The sequence below is a fragment of the Theropithecus gelada genome, chromosome 12 (genome assembly GCF_003255815.1).
Source record: "Theropithecus gelada isolate Dixy chromosome 12, Tgel_1.0, whole genome shotgun sequence".
Classification (NCBI taxonomy): Eukaryota; Metazoa; Chordata; class Mammalia; order Primates; family Cercopithecidae; genus Theropithecus; species Theropithecus gelada.
The window spans coordinates 2,567,788-2,591,627 of NC_037680.1; positions in this window are offsets into that span (position 1 = coordinate 2,567,788).

The following is a 23,840-nucleotide window of genomic DNA, read 5'->3' on the forward strand; positions in this document are numbered from 1 at the left end:
GAGGCGGAGCTTGCAGTGAGACAAGATGGTGCCACTGTACTCCAGCCTGGGCGACAGAGCAAGGCTCCACCTCAAAACAACAACAACAAAATGCTATTCCCTAAACAAAAAGGAAATGATAACAAAAGGAACCCTGGAACATCAAAAATAAAAGAAAGGTGGGGTGTAGTGGCTCACACCTGTAATCCCAGTACTTTGGGAAGTCAAGGCTGGTAGATCACTTGAGGTCAGGAATTTGAGACCAGACTGGGGAATTTGGCAAACCCTACCTCTACAAAAAATACATAAATTATCCAGACGTAGCCAGGCGTGGTGGCTGACGCCTATAATCTCAGCACTTTGGGAGGCTGAGGCGGGTGAATTATCTAAAGTTGGGAGTTTGAGACCAGACTGACCAACATGGTGAAACCCTGTCTCTACCAAAAATACAAAAATTAGCCATGTGTGGTGGCTGGCTCCTGTAGTCCCAGCTACATGGGAGACTGAGGCAGGAGAATTGCTTGAACCTGGGAGGCAGAGGTTGTAGTGAGCCGAGATCATGCCACTGCACTCCAGTCTGGGCAACAGAGCGAGACTCCATCTCAAAAAAAAAAAAAAAAAGTTAGCCAGACGTGGTGGCACATGCCTATAGTCCAGCTACTCGGGAGGCTGAAGTGGGAGGATCGCTTGAGCCCTAGAGGTTACAATGAGCCGAGATTGCATCACTGTACTCCAAACTGGGTGACAGAGTAAGACCCTGTCTCAAAAAAAAAAAAGAAAAAGAAAAAGAAAAGAAAGAACAAATAAATTGGTTTTAAAAATAGGGTTAAGAAAATAAGCTGTCCTTATAGCTTTTAATATCATGTTTGATGGCTGAAGCAAAACTTACAGTCTAATGTGATACTCAATATATGTACAGGAAACACAGTCATGTGTCACTTAATGACAGGGATACATTCTCAGAAATGAGTCATTAGGCAATTCTGTCATTGTGCAAACATCGTAGAGTGTAATGGCATGTGATTATACTGAATATTATAGGCAATTGTGGCACAACGGTCAGTATTTGCTTATGTAAACATATCTAAACACAGAAGAGGTACTATAATCTTATGGGACAGCTATGTTATATGTGGTCCGTTGTTGACCTAAGTATCATTATGTGACACTAAGACAATTATATTTTTTAAGTGGGGAGGAAAAAAGGACCTAAATGGGAATAAGTTTTCCACGTTTTACTTGCAGTGGTGAACTATCAGTACCAATAGACTGTGATAAGTTGTACATGTATACTGTCATACCCAGAGCAACCACATACACAAAAAGTATACATAGAAAGCTAATTAAAAAAAACTATATGGCCCTTTTCTCTTGGAAGTCCCCTCCCTCTCTTTCCTTTCTCTTTCTTTCTCTCTCTCTTGCCTATTAAACCTCCACTCCCAAACTCCTTAAAAAAAAAAAAAAAAAGAAAGAAAAGAAAAAGAAATAGAGGGAAATTGTAATGTAGACCACTCCTCTAAGTAGCCCAGAGGAGAGCAAGAAAAGGAAACAGGAGGCCGGGCGCTGTGGCTCACGCCTGTAATCCCAGCACTTTGGGAGGCCGAGGCGGGCGGATCACAAGGTCAGGAGATCGAGACCATCCTGGCTAACACCGTGAAACCCCGTCTCTACTAAAAATACAAAAAAATTAGCCGGGCAAGGTGGCGGGCACCTGTAGTCCCAGCTACCCAGGAGGCTGAGGCAGGAGAATGGCGTGAACCCGGGAGGCGGAGCTTGCAGTGAGCGGAGATCGCGCCACTGCACTCCAGCCTGGGCAACAGAGCGAGACTCCGTCTCAAAAAAAAAAAAAAAAAAGAAAAGGAAACAGGAAAAAAAATACAAAAATATTGGAAATATTGAAATATTAGAAATATAGATGATCCCTAACTCTCTTATCTGAATATACACATAACAATAATGTATTTTGGGACAAGCTTCTTGACCACTAAACTTTATTTATTTATTTTTATTTTTTATTTTTTTGAGACGGAATCTGGCTTTGTTGCTTAGGCTGGAGTGCAGTGGCATGATCTCGGCTCACTGCAACCTCTGTATCCTGGGTTCAAGCGATTATCATGCCTCAGCCTCCCAAGTAGCTGGATTTCAGCACTTTGGGAGGCCAAGGCAGGTGAATCACCTGAGGTCAGGAGTTCGAGACCACCCTGGCCAACATGGTGAAACCCCTTTCTCTACTAAAAATTAACTTGGTGTGGTGGTGCACGCCTATAATCTCAGCTACTCGGGAGGCTGAGGCAAGAGAACTGCCTGAACCTGGGAGGTGGAGGTTGCAGTGAGCCGAGATTGTACCACTGCACTCCAGCCTAGGCGACAGAACAAGACTCTGTCTCAAAAAAAAAAAAAAAAATCATATTAGTAATTTTTTTAAGTGTAAATAGTTTAAATACACCAATTAAGACAGATTGGCAAAGGGGATTTTTAAAACACAAACCAACTATGTGCTATCTACAGAACACTGACTTCAAACATAACAACATAGGTAGGTTGAAAAAGGATGAAAAAAGATATATGCGTCTTGGTTCATTTTCTGTTGCTTATAATGGGATATCTAAAACCGACTAATTTATAAGAAATAAAACTTATTTCTTATAGCTCTGGAGGCTGGGAAGCCCAAGGTCAAGAGGACTCATCTGGTGAGAATGTTCTGGCTGGTGGGGACACTCTAGAGAGCCCCAAGGCAATGCAGTATATCACAAGGTGAGGGGCTGAAGTGCGAATGTGCTTGCTTAGGTTTCTCCTCCTCTTCCTGTAAAGCCACCAGTTTCCCTCCCATGATAACCCGTTAATCCATTAACCCATTGATCCATTCACTAGGGCAGAGGCCTCATGAGCCAGTCACCTCTGAACGGTCCCACCACTCAATACTGCCCCATTGGGAATTACATTTCAACATCAGTTTTGAAGGAGACATTCAAATCACAATAGCAAACAAACATTGATTTTTTAAAAATCAGGAGTCACTATCTTAATATCACATAAAGTAGACTTCAGAAAAAAAATTACTAGAAAAAAAGAGATATTGTATAATGATAAAAGAATCATGGCCGGGCGCGGTGGCTCAAGCCTGTAATCCCAGCACTTTGGGAGGCCGAGACGGGCGGATCACGAGGTCAGGAGATCGAGACCATCCTGGCTAACGCGGTGAAACCCCGTCTCTACTAAAAAATACAAAAAACTAGCCGGGCGCGGTGGCCGGCGCCTGTAGTCCCAGCTACTCGGGAGGCTGAGGCAGGAGAATGGCGTAAACCCGGGAGGCGGAGCTTGCAGTGAGCTGAGATCCGGCCACTGCACTCCAGCCTGGGCGACAGAGCGAGACTCCGTCTCAAAAAAAAAAAAAAAAAAAAGAATCAATCCACCAGGAAGATAACAATCCCAAATATATATGCACCAAACAACAGAGCCCCAAAATACATGAAGCAAAAACTGAGCTGAAAGGAGAAGTAGACAAATCCACAGTTGCAGTTGGAAATACATAGAAATTAGATAGAAAATCAGTAAGGACATTTATTAGGCCATTTTTGTATTGCTGTAAAGAAATAGCTGAGACTATGTAATTTATAAAGAAAAAAGGTTTAATTGGCTCACAGTTCTGCAGGCTGTACAGGAAACATGGTGCCAGCATCTACTTGTGGTAAGGGCCTTAGGAGGCTTCTAATCATGGCCGAAGGCAAAGGAGGAGCCAGTGAGAAAGGAGGAGCAAGAGAGAGAGGAGGGAGATGACACATAGGCTTTTTTCTTTTTCTTTTTTTTTTTTTTTTTGAGACAGGGTCTCATTCTGTTGCCTAGGCTGGAGTGCATTGGCGTGGTCACAGATCACTGCAGCCTCTACCTCCTGGGCTCAAGTAATTCTCCCACCTTTGCCTCCCAAGTGGCTGGGACTATAAGCGCACGCCACCATGCCCAGCAAATGTTTTCGATTTCTAGTGGAGACGAGGTCTCAGCATGTTGCCCAGGCTGGGTCTCAAACTCCTGAGCTCAAGTGATCCTCCTGCCTCAGCCTCCCAAAGTGCTGGGAATATAGGCATGAGCCACCATGTCCAGCCAATGCCACAAACTTTTAAATAACTAGATTTCATGTGAACTAACTGAGAACTCACTCATCACCAAGGGGATCATGCTAAACCATTCATGAGGGATCTGCTCCCATGATCCAATTCACCTCCCACCAGACCCCACTTCCAACATTGGAAATTACATTTCAGCATGAGATTTGGTGGGGACAAACATCCAAACAATATCAGACATGGAAGAACTGAGCAACACTATCAAACAGGATTTAATTGATGTTTATCAAACAGCCTATAGCCAACAACAGCAGAATGCAGTCTTTTCAAGTGCCTATATAATATGAATCAAGACAGACCATATCTTGGGTCATAAAGCAAACCTTAACAAACTTAAAATAATTAAAATCATGTAGAGTATATTCCTTGACCATAATGGACTTAAACTACAAATCAATAACAGAAAGACAACAGGAAAAATCTCCAAATGCTTGGGAATTAACCAACACACTTCTAAATAATTCATGAGTAAAAAACAAAGCCTTAAATAAAGTAAAACATACATAGCCAGGCGCGGTAGCTCACACCTGTAACCCCAACACTTTGGGAGGCCAAGGCAGGTGGATCACCTGAGGTCAGGAGTTGGAGACCAGCCTGGCCAACATGGTGAAACCCTGTCTCTACTAAAAATACAAAAATTAGCTGGGCATGGTGGCAGCCCCTGTAATCCCAGCTACTCAGGAGGCTGAGGTAGGAGAATCACTTCAACCCAGGAGGCAAAGATTGCAGTGAGCCAAGATCATGCCATTGCACTCCAGCCTGGGTGACAGAGCAAGACTCTGTCTCAAAAAAAAAAAAAAAAAAAAAAAGTACATAGAGCTAAATTCAAATGAAAATACAACATGTCAAAATTGGTGGGATACCTCTAAAGCACTGCTGAGAAGAAATTTTTTTTTTTTTTTTAGATGGAGTCTCACTCTATCGCCCAGGCTGGAGTGCAGTGGCGTGATCTCAGCTCACTGCAACCTCCACCTGTTGGGTTCAAGTGATTCTCCTGCCTCAGCCTCCTGAGTAGCTAGGACTACAGGCTCCAACCACCACGCCCAGCTAATTTTTTGTATTTTTAGTAGAGAATGTTGCCTACTCTGGTTTCAAACTCCTGAGCCCAGGCAATCCGCCTGCCTCAGCCTCCCAAAGTGCTGGGATTACAGGCATGAACCACTGCGCCCAGCTGAGAAGAAAAGTTATAGCATTAAATGCTTACATTAGAAAGCATGATAAGATTTATATCAATAATCTAAGCTCTGACCTCAAGAAACCAGGAGAAGAAGAGCAAAATAATCTCAAAGCAAGAAGAAAGAAGGAAATAAAAATAAGAGCAGAGGCGGGGCATGGTGGCTCCCGCCTGTAATCCCAGCACTTTGGGAGGCCAAGGCAGAGCCAAGATAACGCCACTGTACTCCAGCCTCAGTGACAAAGAGAGACTCTGTCTCAAAAGTTAAAAAAAAAAAAAAAAAAAGCAGAATTCAATGAAATTGAAAAGGGGGCCAGGCACCATGAGCTTATGCTCATAATCCCAGCACTTTGGAAGGCCAAGGCAGGTGGATCACTTGAGCCCAAGAGTCCAAGACCAGCCTAGGCAACATGGCAAAACCCCATCTCTACAAAAAATACAAAAATTAGCTGCACATGATGGCATGTGCCTGTAGTCCCAACTACTCGGGAGGCTGAGGAGGGAGGATCACTTGAACCCAGGCGGTCAAGGCTGCAGTGAGCCAAGATCATTCCACAGCACTCAAGCCTGGGTGACAGAGCAAAATCTTGTCCAAAAAAAAAAAAAAAAACAGTCTCCATGCCCAGATAGTTAGATAGTTTCACTAGAGTGTTCTCCAAAACATTTAAAGAATTAACACCAATTTTATACGATTTCTTCCAGAAAAGAGAAGGGTTGGGAACACTTCCAAACTCATTTTATGAAACCTCGAAATCATGAACAGACAAAGACAGTACCAAAACATAAATAAATAAAAATAAAACTATGGGCCAATATCTTATAAACTAAGACACAAAACTCCCCCACCAGCCAGAAGACTCTTACCAAATGCAACCCCTCCAACTTGGACTTCTCAGTCTCCATAAACGTAAGATACAAGTTCCTTTTCTTCATAAATTACCCAGTTTCAGGGATTCTGTAGAAGGAAATCAAAATATTTTACCCCAGATATATTTGTTTGACGTATTTTGAAATGGCTGCCTCAGGGCCAGTAGGCTGAGGTAGCCTTGCAAAACTGTCTTTTGGGGGCAACTCTTGCATCTGTAGAAAATCTCCCTAAGGCCAGGTGCAGTGACTCACGCCTGTAATCCCAGCACTTTGGGAGGCCGAGGTGGGGGGATCACCTGAGGTCGGAAGTTCGAGACTAGCCTGACCAATATGATAAAATCCCGTCTCTACTAAAAATACTAAAATTAGCCAGACGTGGTGGCATGCACCTGTAATCTCAGCTACTCCTGAGATAGGAGAATCGCTTAAACCCAGGAGGCAGAGGTTGCAGTGAGCCGAGTTTGCGCCACTGCACTCCAGCCTGGGCAACAAGAGCGAAACTCCATCTCAAAAGAAAAGGAAAGAAAAGAAAATCTTCCTAAATGCCAGGCCTTCCCTTTCTAGCCCTTTCCTGGATCGCGGAGAGATTAACGCACTCTGACACTTTTAAAGGTCTGAATAGAGCCATTTACCATCTATTCTCTCTGAGTTCTGCTACCTGTAAGGCTTCATCTGCATAACAAGCCCACCTCTGCCAGCCAGGCCGCTTCCTTTCTCCCTCCCAGGACCTGTTTTTGCCAAGATCCAAGCTCCCTTTCTTTAAATAGAGGCAAGCCCCCTCTTTTTTTTTTTTTTTTTTTTTTTTGAGACGGAGTCTCGCTCTGTCACCCAGGCTGGAGTGCAGTGGCCGGATCTCAGCTCACTGCAACCTCCGCCTCCTGGGTTTACGCCATTCTCCTGCCTCAGCCTCCCGAGTGGCTGGGACTACAGGCGCCCGCCACTTCGCCCGGCTAGTTTTTTGTATTTTTTAGTAGAGACGGGGTTTCACCGTGTTAGCCAGGATGGTCTCGATCTCCTGACCTCGTGATCCGCCCGTCTCGGCCTCCCAAAGTGCTGGGATTACAGGCTTGAGCCACCGCGCCCAGCCTGCTCCCTTTCTTATTATAACTGCAAGATAGTATGGAAGCTTCTATACCTTATTGGGAGGTGGAGTCTTCGTTCTGAAGGCTCCCATGGATACACCAATGTGTATGCCTTTTCTCCTAAATGTGTGTGCCTTTTCTCCCATTAATCTGCCTCATGTCAGTGATTGTTCAGCAAACCTTCAGAGGGCAAAGGGGATGTTTCCCCTGGGTTCCCCTACACTGTTAAAGCAACAGAAAATGGGCTAGTCTGGGAGACAGAGATGGAAAATAAGCACATGAAAAGATGTTCAACACCATCGGCCATTAGAAAAATGCAAACGGGCCAAGCGCGGTGGCTCCTGCCTGTAATCCCAGCACTTTGGGAGACAGAGGCGGGCAGATCACCTGAGGTCAGGAATTCAAGACCAGCCTGGCCAACATGGTGAAACCCAGTCTCTACTAAAAATACAAAAAGTAGCCAGGCACGGTGGTGCATACCTGTAATCCCAGCTACTCGGGAGGCTGAGGCAGGAGAATCGCTTGAACCTGGGAGGCAGAGGTTGCAGTGAGCCGAGATCGAGTCACTGCACTCCAGCCTGGGTGACAGAGTGAAATTCTTCTCAAAAAACAAAGAAAGAAAGAAAAATGCAAATGGAGACCAGAATAAAATGTCACTACACATTTATTAGAATGTTCAAATAAAAAATCGGGATAATACCAAATGCTGGCACAGAAGCAAATAAACTGGACTGGAAAATGGTACAGCCAGTCTGCAAAATAATTCAATGGTTTCTTATTGTCGACAAAGAGTCAAACTGTAAAATATTTGAAGAGATTTATTCTGAGCCAAATATGAGTGACCATGGCCCATGACACGGGCCTCAGGAGGTCCTGAACATATTGCCTAAGGGAGTCGGGATATAGGTTGGTTTTATACATTTTAGGGAGACATGAAATTTCAATCAAATACATTTAGGAAATAACATTGGTTCGATCCAGAAAGGCAGGACAAATTGAAGTGTGAGAGTGGAATTGCAGGTTATAGGTAAATTTAAAATTTTTCTAATTAGCAATTGGGTGAAAGAGTTATCAATAGAAAAGAATGCCTGGGTTGAGATAAGGAGTTGTGGAGACCAAGGTGTTATCGCACAGATGGGGTCTCTAGGTAACAGGCTTCAGAGAGAATAGATTGTAAATGTTTCTCATCAGACTTAAGGTCTGTGTTGATGTGAATGCCAGAGAGGTATAATGAAGCATGTCTGACCCCCACTTCCTATCATGACCTGACCAGTCTCTCAGATTAAATTTTAGAGTACTCTGGCTGAGGAGGAAGTCTAATCAATGATTGGGGGCCTTAGAATATTATTTTTGATTTACATTATAAACTACACATGTACCTATAAAACAACCAGCACTAACACTCTTGGACATTTATCCTAAAGAAATGAAAACTCATGCTCACACAAAAACCTGTGCGCAGGGCCAGGTGTGCTGGCTCACACCTGTAATCCCAACACTTTGGGAGGCTGAGGCAGGCGGATCGCTTTGAGCTCAGGAGTTTGAGACCAGCCTGGTCAACATGGTGAAACCCCATCTCTACTAAAAATAAAAAATAAAAAAATAAAAAAATAAAAAAACCTTAGCCAGGCACGGTGGCACACACCTGTAATCCCAGCTCTTAGGAGGCTGAGGTGGGAGGATTGCTTGAGCCCGGGAGGCGGAGGTTGCAGTGAGTTGTGATCGTGCCTTTGTGCTCCAGCCTGGGCCACAGAGCCAGAACCTGTCTCAAACAAACAAACAAAAAACCTGTGCACAAATGTTCTTCCAAACTTATTCATAATGTAAACCAAAAATAAAATTCTAAGCCCCTCAACCAACTGAATGGACCCCTCCTCTCAGCCAAGGGCTTTCTAAAATAAACCTGAAACACTAGCTCAGGCCATCATGGAAGTGGGATGGTCACTCCCTTCTACTGATTCCAAGGCTTTAGATAAACTCTCAACCAATTGCCAATCAGAAAATCCTTCAATCAACCTATGACCTAGAACCCCACCCCATCCCACCCACCTCCACTTCCAGTTGTCCCATCTTTCCCAACCAATGTACATCTTACACGTACTGATTGATGTCTTAAGTCTCCCTAAAACGTATAAAACCAACCTGTAGCCTGACCATGTTCTCAGGATCTCCTGCAGCTGTGTTGCAGACCATGGTCACTCACATTCGGCTCAGAATAAATGTCTTCAAATACTTTACAGAGTTCGACTTTGTCAACAATAATATTCAGAAGCCAAAAAAAAAAAAAAAAAAAAAAACAAAATTTCCTTCAGTGGGTGAATGGTTTAAAACTCTCTGGATAAGGCTAGGCACAGTAGCTCATGCCTGTAATCCAGCACTTTGGGAGGCCGAGGCGGGAGGATCGCTTGAGCTCAGGGATTGGAAACCAGCCTGAGCAACATGCAAAACCCCAACTCTACAAAAAAATACCAAAAATTAGCCAGGTGTGGTGGTGTTACCGGTGACCGGCAGCTGAGTTACCAGTGGAAAATCCTGACGGGTCTGCAGCAACCTCAATTCTTGCCTCCTCAGAAGAAAGAATTCAACTGAGGGGCATAAGGCAGAAAAAGAGACCGAGGCAAGTTTCAGAGCAGGAGTGGAAGCTTATTGAAAAGGCTTTAGAACAGGAGAGAAAGGAAGGTGCACTTGGAAGGGGCCCAGGCAGGCAGCTTGAAGAACAAGTGCAGTGCTGAACCTTGCACCTGGGACTTTACAGGCTGACCCACCTCCAGCATCCTGCGCTCCTTTCCCATGATTCTTCCCTCAGGGCGGGCTGCCCGCCTGCAGTGCCCTCCTCACCCGTGGGAGGCGAGCACGCACAGTGGGTTTAGTAGCAAGTTGCATGCGTGTCCCTCTGAGGCTTTCTTCCCTTTTCTGGCGTCCCCTGGAAAATCACACTCAGCCATCTTGTCTCTTAATGCGCATGCCCAGGCGCACTCGCCCAATCCCTGAGACTTCACTGGAAGCCCTTTGTGCTTCTCCCACCTGCCTGCATTCAATTCACACTTTAATGTTAACAGCTGTGGATCAGCGGGAGCTTGTCTCGTTTTGGTGCCGGCTGCCGAATTACCATTTTGAGAAAGGCAATGTGAATATTGTCAAACCATCACCTGACATTTCTAGCGGGTGGGGGAAGAGTCCTCTCCTGCCCCACCCGTGCCTGTCTAACTACCTGTAACAGTGGCATGCCCCTGTGGTCCCAGCTACTCAGGAGGCTGGAGTGGGAGGATCCCTTGAGCCTGAAGGTAGAGGCTGCAGTGAGCCTACCTAAAGATCGTACCACTGCACTCCAGCCTGAGCAACAGAGTGACACCCTATCTCAAAAAAAAAAAAACAAAACCAAAAAACACCTCTGGATACTCTGGATACACACTCTGGATGGAGTGTACATCCATCCAGTGGAATGCTACTCAGCAATACGAAGTAGCAGCTATTGATCCACTCAACCACTTAGACGGATCTCAAGGCAACCGTGTTTACAGGAAGAAAGTCAGTAGCAAAAGGTTACATACTGTAGTATAGTTCATATATTGTATGCTAACATTTTGAAAATGATCAAACTATAGAAATAAAGTACAGATTAATAGTTGCTGAGAGACAGGGGCGGGGTGCAGGAGGTGAGTGCAACTATAAAGGGTAGCCCAGGGAATTTCTTCATGGTGATGAAATACTTCCATATTGATTGTGGCGGCAGTCCGGTCATTCTATACGTGAGATTAAATCACAGAGAACCACACACACAAATGAGTACATATCAAAACTGATGAAAGCTGAATGAGGCCTGAAGTCTAATTACCAGGATGGTAGCCTGTCAGTTTCCTGAGTTAGCTATTGTACTACGGTTACATAAGTAGTAACACTTGAGGGAAGATGAGGAAGGGTAATGGCACTCTATGTACTGATTTTGCAACTTCATGTGAGTCTATAGTTATTTTATTTTTATAAATTATTTCTCCCATGATAGAACCCATGAGGGACTATTTTCAAACCAGTAACAATGTTTCATAAATAATATCTGTGGCCATTTTCTTTTTTTTTCTTTTGTTTTTGAGACGGAGTCTTGCACTGTCACCCAGGCTGGAGTGCAGTCTTAGCTCACTGCAACCTCCCTCTCTCCAGTTCAAGTGATTCTCCTGCCTCAGCCTCCCAAGCAGCTGGGGTTACAGGCGCCCACCACCACACCCGGCTAATTTTGTACTTTTTGTAGAGACGGGGGTTTCACCATGTGGTCAACCCACCTCAGCCTCCCAAAGTGCTGGGACTACAGGCGTGGGCCACTGCGCCCTGCGCCTGGTGTCTGGCCGTTGCTACCTCACATCTTTCAGCAAGAAATACATTAAATTTGGATAGTAAAGACATTACAGAATGAATTAGGATCCAATTAAAATTTGCTTTAAATATTTCTTTGGGGGAAAGGATACCACACTTTGACTCGATGAAGAGAAACATTTTCACAGTCCAGAGGTCTTTTTGTTTCGTTAACACCTATGATGCCCTGAATCCATAGGGAATAGGTTCCAGCGGCTCAGACTCCTTCCCACTGGTTCTCACACAGTGTGCTTCTCTGGGTGGAACAGGCTGGCACTTCAGTTGAACCCAGGCACCTTTCTCTTTGGCTTCTTTCTTTTTCTGATCATTTTCCTTCATGCATTTCAGGAAGTTATCTCGGCTGCACATTAATTCTCTTGGCAAGAATCTTGCCCCGAATGTGTTTGTTTACAACAATGCCAACAGCATGCTGGGTAACACTGTAAACTCTTCCAGTTTTGCCATGGTAACACTTGTGGGCATTCCTTTTTGAACAGTACCTTCCCTCCATGTCTACAATATCACCTTTCTTATAGATTCACATACATGTGACCAAAGGAACAACTCCATGTTTTCCAAGAGGCGTAGAGAAAATATATCGGGGGCCTCTCTTCTTTCCTTCTGTGTTAGTCATTTTGGAGAATTACTGGAAGATGGTGCCATCCGAAAAAGTTACAGTTACTTTATCTTTTTGAGACAGAGTTTCACTCTTGTTGCCCAGGCTGGAGTGCTATGGCACGATCTCAGCTCACTGCAACCTCCACCTCCCAGGTTCAAGCGATTCTCTTGTCTCAGCCTCCCGAGTAGCTGGGATTACAGGCATACGCCACCATGGCCGGTTAATTTTTGTATTTTTAGGAGAGACGGGGTTTCACCACATTGATCAGGCTGGTCTCGAACTCCTGACCTCAGGTGATTCATTCACCTCAGTCTCCCAAAGTGCTGGGATTACAGACCAACAACTAGTTGGCCGGGCGCGGTGGCTCACCCCTGTAATCCCAGCACTTTGGGAGGCCGAGGCAGGCGGATCACGAGGTCAGGAGATCGAGACTACCCTCGCTAATACAGTGAAACCCCGTCTCTATAAAAATACAAAAAATTAGCCAGGCGTGGTGGCGGGTACCTGTAGTCCCAGCTACTCAGGAGGCTGAGGCAGGAGAATGGCGTGAACCTGGGAGGCGGAGCTTGCAGTGAGCAGAGATTGTGCCACTGCACTCCAGCCTGGGCGACACAGTGAGACTCCGTCTCAAAAAAAATAATAATAAATTACAAAAATGAAAAAGCAAGCCACAAATGGAAATTATTTCCAAAACATATACTTGTATCTAGAATACATATATACAGCTATTATAACATAGTAAGACAAACAGTTCAATTTTTTTTTGTTTTTTGAAAGAGTTTCTCTCTGTTACTCAGGCTGGAGTGCAGTGGTGCCATCTTGGCTCACTGCAACCTCCTTGCCTCCCAGGTTCAAGCGATTCTCCTGCCTAAGCCCCCCAAGTAGCTGGGATTACAGGTACGTGTCACCACACCTGGCCGATTTTTGTATTTTTAGTAGAGATGGGGTTTCATCATGTTGGCCAGGCTGGTCTCAAACTTCTGACCTCAAGTGATCCACCCACCTTGGCCTCCCAAAGTCCTGGGATTACAAACGTGAGCCACCAAGCCCGGCCAGTTCAATTTTTTTAAAAGGACAAAATTTTGAACAGAGACTTCACCAGAGATGCTCTACAGATGGCAAATGAGGACGTGAAAAAATAGTCTCACTATCATTAGGGAAATGCAGATTAAAACTTCAATGAAAACAAAAACTTCTATAAGATACCACTGCATCTCCACTAGAAAGGCTAATTTTCATTTTGAGAGACAGGGTTTTACTGTGTGGCCCAGGCTAGAGTGCAGTGACAGAAACTTGCGGTAACCTGTAACTTCTGGTTTCAAGTGATCCTCTCGCCTCAGCTTCCAGAGGAGCTAGGGTATCCGGAGTTTGGTTCCTGCCACTGGGGGTTCATGGTCTTGCTGACTTTAAGAATGAAGCTGCAGATCTTCACAGTATTCGCCCTGAGTGTTACAGCACAGCTCTTAAAAGTGGCATGGACCCAAAAAGTGAGCAGCAGCAAGATTTATTGCGAAGAGCAAAAGAACAAATCTTCGACAACATGGCAGGGGACCCGAGCAGGTTGCTGCTGCTGGCTTGGGGGGTGGCCAGCTTTTATTCTTATTTGTCCCCACCCATGTTCCGTTTCTGTCCTATCCGAATGTCCTTTTTTCAATCCCTCCCTGCGATTGGCTACTTTTAGGATCCTGCTGATTGGTGTGTTTTACAGAGCACTGATTGGTGCATTTTACAATCCTCTTGCTAGCTACAGAGCACTGATTGGTGTGTTTTGCAATCCTAGCTACAGAGTGCTGGTTGGTGCATTTTACAATCCTCTTATAAGACAGAAAAGTTCTCCAAGTCCCCACTCCACCCAGGAAGTCCAGCTGGCTTCTCCTCTCACTAGGACTACAGTTGTGTGGGCTAATTTTTCATTTTATTTTATTTACTTATTTTTGTTTTGTAGAGACAGGGTGTCGCTATGTTGCCCAGGTTGTTCTCCAACTCCTGGCCTCAAGGATTCTCCCATCTTGGCCTCCCAGGCACTGAGATTACGGGCATGAGCCATCATGCCCAGCCCCAGAATAGCTAAAATTGTAAAAGCAAAAGTGCAGCAAAACAGCGAGTCTCATACCTTGCTGGTGGAAATGAAAAATGGTAAAATTATTTTTGGAAATCAGCTGGGCAGTCTTTTAAAAAGTTAAACATTTACCTTTCATATAATCCCACCTTCCCATTCCTAAATATGTATCCAGGAGGAATGAAAATCCACATCCATGCAAAGGCTTGTACATGAATGTCTGTGACAGCTTTTTTTTTTTTTTTGAGACGGAGTCTTGCTCTGTCGCCCGGGCTGGAGTGCAGTGGCCGGATTTCAGCTCACTGCAAGCTCCGCCTCCCAGGTTTACGCCATTCTCCTGCCTCAGCCTCCCGAGTAGCTGGGACTACAGGCGCCCGCCACCTCGCCTGGCTAGTTTTTTGTATTTTTTAGTAGAGACGGGGTTTCACCGTGTTAGCCAGGCTGGTCTCGATCTCCTGACCTCGTGATCCACCCGCCTCGGCCTCCCAAAGTGCTGGGATTACAGGCTTGAGCCACCGCGCCCGGCGACAGCTTTATTTGTAATACCTGGCTGCCACCGTGACTTATCCAGGGTTCCATGGCCAGGGCGGGGTGAGCTACATTTTCACCCTGGAATTCCCTCTGGGGTCATGTGTAGAGCTTAGGTTTACGCCCATCTTCATGTTGGTAAGTATACTTTCACAGAGCGATAACAGGAAGCAGAGCATGCCGGGGACCCCTGAGGAGAGACTGCCTCCAGCACCTGCCCTGCTTTATCCTCCCGCCAGCCCTGGGAGCACAGCAGAGACGGGCGGGCCGGCGTCCATCTCCTGGAGCTGGCAAGGAAGGTGGGAGCAGGCCCAGGTACTGCCTCATACCTCACGGTAAGGAAGGAGACCAGTACTACTCCTGCTGCCCTCATCCCCCCACCTTGCCTAGTTCAAAGACAGGAGAAAAGTGAGAAAGAAACAAAAGTAAGATAAATAGCCAGACAACCTTGGCACCACCACCCGGCCCTAGGAGTTAAACAAAGTAATAAGAATAACATCAACCCCAAACCTAAACTACTTGTGTTATCTGTAAATTCCAGACACTGTATGAAAAAAGCATTGTAAAACTTTCTGTTAGCTGATGCATGTAGCCCCCAGTCACGTTTCCCACGCTTGCTCGATTTGTCACGACCCTTTCACGTGGATCCCTTAAAGTTGTAAGCCTTTAAAAAGGCCAAGTATTTCTTTCTCGGGGAGCCCGGTTCTTAAGATGTGAGTCTGCCGACGCTCCGGGCCGAATAAAAAACCTCTTCCTTCTTTAATCCGGTGTCTGAGGAGTTTTGTCTACGGCTCGTCCTGCTACAACGGCACCTCCCACCCTCCTAGAGCCAGCTCTCTAAACAGCATTTTCGTCATCAAGCTGGCGAACAACTTTTTAAAGTGTTGATATTCAGGTCTGATGAAAATACAAAAACAGCACAAAACAAAGGCACTCAAATAGGGTGGTGCTGGAAGGCATCATGCAACATGTATTGTTTTAAACCTTTAAAAATGTGTCAACCTTTGACCCATTTAGGACTTTATCCTAGAAAATTGGTTTAGCTGTTTTAAAAAAAAAAAAGCACTAGGCTGGGCATCGTGGTGTGCACCTGTAGTCTCTGTGCTTCGGGAGGCCGAGGCAGGAGGATCACTTGAACCCAGGAGTTAGCGATTACAGTGAGCTGTGATGGCCCCACTGCGCTCCAGCCTGGGCTACAGAGCCAGACCTTGTCTCTTCCAATAAAAAATAAAGTGAAATAGGTAGCACCTAACACAGCCTTGATAATATGAAGAAGTAGAAACAACTGAAAATCCTCAACAATAATGTAGGAAAATAACTCCCAGCCTCAAATTTCATTTTCAGCCAGTGTCAGGGAGACTTAAAACATCTTCAGGTGTGCAAGGACTCCAAGACACCTGCCGTGCATTCTTGTTCACAAAGGATGTCCTTTGGGAAAACAAGGTGGGAGGCCAAAAGAGAAGAAGCCGTTGAACCCAGAACACAGGCTCCACCAGGGGAGAGGCAAACAGAAGGGTGGGCTGGGGAGGGGCAGTAGAACCCTGGCCTCGAGCTCACCGGCCAGAATGGGGCCCACCTGAGGATGGAGGGTGGCAGGCACAAACCGTGGATTTGAGGTGTGGAGTCGGGAAGAAGATAGAAAGGCATTTTCTGTTGGACCTCTTGGGGGAAAAACTGATGTATAGAAAACTGGACGTGAGGCCCTGTGTGGTGGCTCACTCCTGTAGTCCCAGCACTTTGGGAGTCCAAGGCGGGTGGATCACTTGAGATCAGGAGTTTGAGACCAGCCTGACTAACATGGTGAAACCCCGTCTCTACTAAAAATATAAAAATTAGCTGGGTATGATGGCACGTGCCTGTAATCCCAGCTTCTCGGGAGGCTGAGACAGGAGAATCGCTTGAACTCAGGAGGCGGAGGTTGCAGTGAGCTGAGACTGTGCCATTGCACTCCAGCCTGGGCAACAGAGTGAGACTCTGTCTCAAAATAAAAAAAGAAGAAAAAAAGAAAACTAGACACAAAAGAGAGAGAGACAAAGACAGAGAGATTTTACCCTCTGGTTAAACAAAATAAGTTATTCCAGAAAGGAAAAAAGTTGCAGCATACAGCTTGTTTCAGCAGCAAACAACATTTGCATAATTAGAATTATTAAATCACTATTGATTTAGCCAAATTGATACTGTATTTGTCTAATAATTACTAATGATTAACACTGTATTAGTCTCCTAGGACTGCCATAACAAAATACCACAGACGGGGAGGCGTAAACAGCAGACGTTGACTTGCGCACAGTTCTGGAGGCTGGAGGCCCACAATCAATGTGCTGGCAGGGTTGTTTTCCCCTGGGGCTGCTCTCCTTGACTTGCAGCCGGCCATCTTCTGTCTTCTCCCTGTATCCTGACGTGGCCCTTCTCTGTGTACACCCATGCCCAGTGTCTCTTCCTCTCATATGGTCCCTTATGACTTTATTTAAGTGTAACTACCTCTTTAAAAGCCCTACCCCTGAATACAGTCACATGGGGGCTTGGGGCTTCAACATATGTAGGGGAACACAATCCCAGTCATAATGGCTCCTAAGCTTGATGCCGTAGGAGGGGAAGTGGGGAGGCGGGAGATGCAGCTGTAGGGGAGCGGAGGGAGTCCTCAGTCTCCACACTAGGTATCAAGCAGTGGTAGTGCAGGAGGATAGGAGGATATGCTTGAGAAACTTGGAGGGGAATCCTGGGAAAAATAGCATAAAGAGTTGAAAAATATTTGCCTCTAGATGAAACACAGTGGGTCAGCAATTTGCTGGTGTGTGTGTGTGTGTGTGTGTGTGTGTGTGTTTGTGTGTGTGTGTAACTTTTAAAAAATAGAGACAGGGTCTTGCTTTGTTGCCCAGGTTGGTCTCAAACTTCTGGGCTTTACTGATCTGCTCTCCCTGGCCTCCCAAAATGCTGGGATTGCAGGTGTGAGCCACAGCGCCCAGACTCATTGAGATATATGTATTTTTTTCTTTCCTTCTTTCTTTCTTTTTTTTTTTTTTTGAGATGGAGTTTCGCTCTTGTTGCCCAGGCTGGAGTGCAAAGGCGTGATCTCGGCTCAGTGCAACCTCCGCCTCCCGGGTCCAATTAATTCTCCTGCCTTAGCCTACCAAGTAGCTGGGACTATAGGCGCACGCCACCAAGCCTGGCTAAATTGTGTATTTTTAGTAGAGATGAGGTTTCACCATGTTGGCCACACTGGTCTGGAACTCCTGACCTCAAGTGATCCACCCACCTCGGCCTCCCAAAGTGCTGGGATTACAGGCATGAGCCACCGCGCCTGGCCGGCTCATTGATATTTTTAAGCACTACTTGACTTTTTGAACTTTGGTGGTGCACACTGTGATGGACATGCTAAAGCCACACCCCTCTCCCAGCTCACCTGAAACAGCAGTAATGAGGCTGAGTAATTAGCCTCAGTTCAAGGGGCAGGCTTGGTTTGTGCCCAGTGGCGGGCTCTGGAACAGGAGAGGTTTGCCCAGTCTTTGGGAAAGGTCTCTCCTGACACTAAATCCAGGGTCATCACTGTGGGAAGCCAGGTCCTCCCACCATGCGGACAAGCGAGCATGTAGCGCCGCATGCTGCGGGCAGCCATCCTAACACAGAGCTGATGCTATGGATGACGGGGCAGGGAGGCAGGAAGAACCTGAGACCTAAGGACATCTCGGAACACCTGAACCTTTCAGACAGACGACCATCCCCACTCTGGCTTCTGATGTGTTAGCATTAGAATATTTTCTGAGTGGGTATGCCAGCCCGAGCAGGGCTTTCTCTTACACGCAGCTTAAAGCACCTGAAGAGACATACAACTGCATTCATATGCAAAATTGCTACGTAAAACTGTCTTTTAAAAAGTGGTACATACAAGGCTAGACGCAGTGGCTCATGTCTTTAATCCCAGCCCTTTGGGAGGCTGAGGCGGGGGGATCATTTGAGGTCAGGAGTTCGAGACCAGCCTGGCCAACATGGTGAAACCCTGTCTATACTAAAATTACAAAATTTAGCTAGGTGCAGTGGCGGGTGCCTGTAATCCCAGCTACTTGGGAGGCTGAAGCAGGAGAATCGTTTGAGCCCGGGAGGCAGAGGTTGCAGTGAGCTGAGATTGTCCACTGCACTCCAACCTGGGCAACAGGGCAAGACTCTGTCTCAAAAATAAATAAATATAAATGAAAAGTAGTAGATACAATATGTCCTACTTTTAATATAGATGTATATGTGGATATAGATGCAAATATGTGAAAATGTTAATAGTAGTAATCGCTGATAGCAGGCTTTTCTTTTTTCTTTTTTTTTTTTTTTTTGAGACGGAGTCTCTGTCGCCCAGGCTGGAGTGCAGTGGCCGGATCTCAGCTCACTGCAAGCTCCGCCTCCCGGGTTTATGCCATTCTCCTGCCTCAGCCTCCCAAGTAGCCGGGACTACAGGCGCCCGCACCACGCCCGGCTAGTTTTTTTTGTATTTTTTAGTAGAGACGGGGTTTCACTGTGTTAGCCAGTATGGTCTCGATGTCCTGACCTCGTGATCCGCCTGTCTCAGCCTCCCAAAGTGCTGGGATTACAGCATTTTGCTTACAGATTGCATGCTTGTCATCTAGCACACTAATAAATATTACTCTTTTTTTGAAAGGATACACTAATTCTTTTTTTTTGAGACGGAGTCTCGCTGTGTCACCCAGGCTGGAGTGCAGTGGCGCGATGTGGGCTCACTGCAAGCTCCGCCTCCCGGGTTCACGCCATTCTCCTGCCTCAGCCTCCCAAGTAGCTGGGACTACAGGCGCCCGCCACCTCGCCCAGCTAGTTTTTTGTATTTTTAGTAGAGACTGGGTTTCACCATGTTAGCCAGGATGGTCTCGATCTCCTGACCTCGTGATCCACCCGCCTCGGCCTCCCAAAGTGCTGGGATTACAGGCTTGAGCCACCGCGCCCGGCCAGGATACACTAATTCTTAAATTAATGGCTTTAGCCCAACATTTTTAGTCAGTTACAGAACAATAGCAATGGCAAAAATGTTGACAATACAGTTCATGGTCTGGTTCTCCCATCTATGGTACAGGTTCCATCAGATGTGGTATTCCAAAAACAGGAGCTGGCTGTTTGAAAGCCATGTGTGCTCTTCTGGACCACTGCACAGGTCACAATATATTTACAAGCTTTTCCCAACTTAACCAGATGTGTTAAGGATTGTTCCACTATGCTTGGTTGATACTGTTATGATTATAATCTTCACCAGCTGAAACCCCATCTACACACTCTTCGACAATACTGTGGGCTTCCTTAGCATTGAAGCCAACCTCAGGGTGGGGACAACGGGTCAGGCAGGGTGGAACCCAGGCCCATTGGAGAGGACCAGGGCTTGGAGGACACTGAACCCCAACTCTTGGGACCCCCCCGGCGGGAGCCTTTTTTTTTTTTTTTTTAGCACTTTTTTGTAGTACTTGCCTCCTACAATGAACTCTGTCAGCATTCAGTTACTCCAAAATGTTTTTATTCCAACTTTTTTTTTTTTTTTTTTTTTTTTTTTTTAGGAGTCTCCCTTGGTCACCCAGGCTGCAGTGCAATGGCATGATCTTAGCTCACTGCAACCTCCGCCTCCTGGGTTCAAGCGTTTCTCCTGCCTCAGCCTCCCGAGTAGCTGAGATTACAGGTTCCTGCCACCACACCTGGTTAATTTTTGTACTTTTGGTACAGATGGGGTTTCACAATGTTGGCCAGGTTGGTCTCAAACTCCTGACCTCAGGCGATCCATCCACCTTGGCCTCCCAAAGTGCTGGGATTACAGATGTGAGCCACCACGCCTGGCCCCAAGTTCATTTTTGAGGAATATTTTCCCTGCACGTAGGATGTTAGCTCTTCTTTCAGCCTTCTATGATGTCACTCCCCCGTTCCTGATGGAAAGTCAGCTGTCATTTTCCCCTACACATCAGGTGTTTTTTCCCCCGGCTACTGCTTTTTCACGATTTTATCTTTAGTTTTCAGTTTTTGACTATGATGCACCTAGGCGTGGTCTTCTTTATATTCATCCTGCTTTTGAGGGGAGGGGCTGGTGATTCCGATGAGGCCAGATGCAGATCAAAAGAGAAACGGTAAATTTGACATGGCACGCTCAGTTCCCTGGGGAGAAACAGCACTCCACGCAGGGCCACTCAGGGGAAGCGACCACTGGTTATGGGGCACCGGGACCAGGGGAATGTGGGCAAGACCCCTGATTGTGGTTTCCCAGGAAGGAGCAGGTGAGGCAGGGGCAGCAGACTGAGGCGGACTGGAATAATCTCAGCGGGGCTGGGCCACACGGACTGTTGCAGGTTGACTGGCACCGCCCGGGGGTGTCAGGGTGCTGGCCTGGAGCTTGACCTGAGGAAGGGAGGTAGTTCAGGGCGTAAACCTGATTGGCTGCTCTAGAGGACTGACTGGCCTCTAGCCAAGACCTCAAAGCTAGGGCCTCAAAACTGGGTCAAAACCACATTTTTAAAAAACAGAATTTTGGCCAATATTTCTCCGTATTTTTTTTTTCTTTTCTGCCACATTTTTCTCTCCTCTCCTGGGATTCTAATTACGCATTTGTTATACTGTCTCACAGTTTATTGAGTCTCTGCTCACTTACTCTTTTTCAATCTCTTCTTCCTCTTTGTTTTTCAATTCAGATACTTTCTATTAACCCGTCTTCAAGTTCACTGACTTTTCTTCTGCAAATGGGGAAATGAGGAGATGCTGATCAAAGAGCACAAACTCTCCGTTTAAAGACAAGTTCTGTGGGGACTGGGCGTGGTGGTTCATGCCTGTAATCCTCGCACTTTGGGAGGTCAAGGTGGGCGGACTGCCTGAGGTCAGGAGTTTCAGATCAGCCTGACCAACATGGTGAATCTCTACTAAAAATACAAAAATTAGCCAGGTGCAGTGGCAGGTGCCTGTAATCCCAGCTACTCGGGAGGCTGAGGCAGGAGAATTGCTTGAACCCAGGAAGTAGAGGTTGCAATGAGGCCAGATTGCAACATTGCACTTAAGCCTGAGCAACAGGCCAGGCGTGGAGGCTAATGCCTCTAAACCCTAGCACTTTGGGAGGCTGAGGCAGGCAGATCACGAGGTCAGCAGTTTGAGACCAACCTGAACAACATGGTGAAACCCCGTCTCTACTAAAAACACAAAAATTAGCCGGGCATGGTGGCACATACCCATAATCCCAGCTACTCAGGAGGCTGAGGCAGGAGAATTGCTTGAATCTGGGAGGCGGAGGTTGCAGTGAGCCAAGATCATACCACTGCACTCCAGCCTGGGCGACAGAGCGAGACTCCATCTCAAAAAAAAAAAAAAAAAAAGATCAATTCTGGGAAATCTAATGTGCAGCACAGGTGGGGATGGGGTCCTAACTCAGTGGTGATAATCACACAATGCACATGTGTAGCAAATCATCACACTGTACAGCTTGAATATACACAATCTTCATCAATTAATACATATACACATATACACACACACACAAACTCAGGACATATCAAAAGTAAAGACAATAAAAAAAAGCATCCACTTATGTCTAAGAAAAATGTTTATAATTATTTTAACATTTTTATTGAATGGTTTCAACACCTTGATTTATGGGTGGTTCGATTTTGTTGTTTTTTTGAGACAGGGTCTCCCTCTGTCACCCAGGCTAGAGTGCAATGACAGCTCACTGCAGCCTCAACCTCCCAGGCTCAAATAATCTTCCCACCTCAGCCTTCTGAGTAGCTACGACTACAGGCACACACCACCATGCCTGCCTAATTTTTTGTGTTTTTTGTAGAGATGGGGTTTCACCATGTTGCCCAGACTGGTCTCGAACTCCTGGGCCCCAGTGATCCATCCACCTTGGCTTCCCAAAGTCCTGGGGTCGCAGGTGTGTGCCACCACACCAGCCTGATTTCTTTTCTTGATTACATGTCATATATTCCCACTTCCTCTCATGCCTACTGATGTGGTTATATACTGGACATTCTGAATAATACACTGTCAGGCCTCCGAGCCCAAGCCAAGCCATCGCATCCCCTGTGACTTGCACGTGTACGCCCAGATGGCCTGAAGCAACTGAAGAATCACAAAAGAAGTGCAAATGCCCTGCCTGGCCTTAACCGATGATATTCCACCACAAAAGAAGTGAAAATGTCCGGTCCTTGCCTTAAGCGATGATATTATCTTGTGAAATTCCTTTTCCTGGCTCATCCTGGCTCAAAAAGCTCCCCCACTGAGCACCTTGTGACCCCCACTCCTGCCCGCCAGAGAACCCCCCTTTGACTGTAATTTTCCTTTACCTACCCAAATCCTATAAAACAGCCCCACCCTCATCTCCCTTCACTGACTCTTTTCGGACTCAGCCCACCTGCACCCAGGTGAATAAACAGCCATGTGGCTCACACAAAGCCTGTTCGGTGGTCTCTTCACACGGACGCGCAAGACATATAGAGACTCTAGATTCAGTTTTTTCCCACAAAAACTGTTTTGTTTTAGTAGAGTTCTGTTAAGCCTTCATTTTAGGCTTTATGAAGGTAGGTCTATTTTATACTTTTGCTCTGTCCTAGACCCTAGATTTCAGTTCTGTGATGTGGTCCTAATCCTAAGGCCTACAACCTGGGTTTTCAATGGAAAGTCTGAAATAGTTACCAAATTCCTCTAATTTGATGAAACATGAACTCTAAACTTCTTCTCCCCAGCACATCTTCTGAAATCTCTGCTCAGATTTTCCAGCCTTCCAAGTGTTGCTTTCCATTTGGAATTCTACCCTGTTTATGTACAACACAGGAACCCGCCAAGAACCTGACGAGACTATACAAGGCAAAGTTGGGGGCTTCTGTGGTTTCCTCCTTTCTGGGATGTGCCCCCACACCAGTGTGCAGCTGCCAAGAATGTCCTGAAGTGACTTGGCTCCTGGGCCTAGTAAGACTGCCACCTTCTGTTTCATTCCCTGTGAGCCACATGAGGAACAGTGCCTCAGATGTGGCTCTGACCCAATGTGCTTCCCTTCTTCTGATGGCTGGTCCCCTCCCTCTTGCCTGTATCTCGGCAGGCTCCAGTGCAT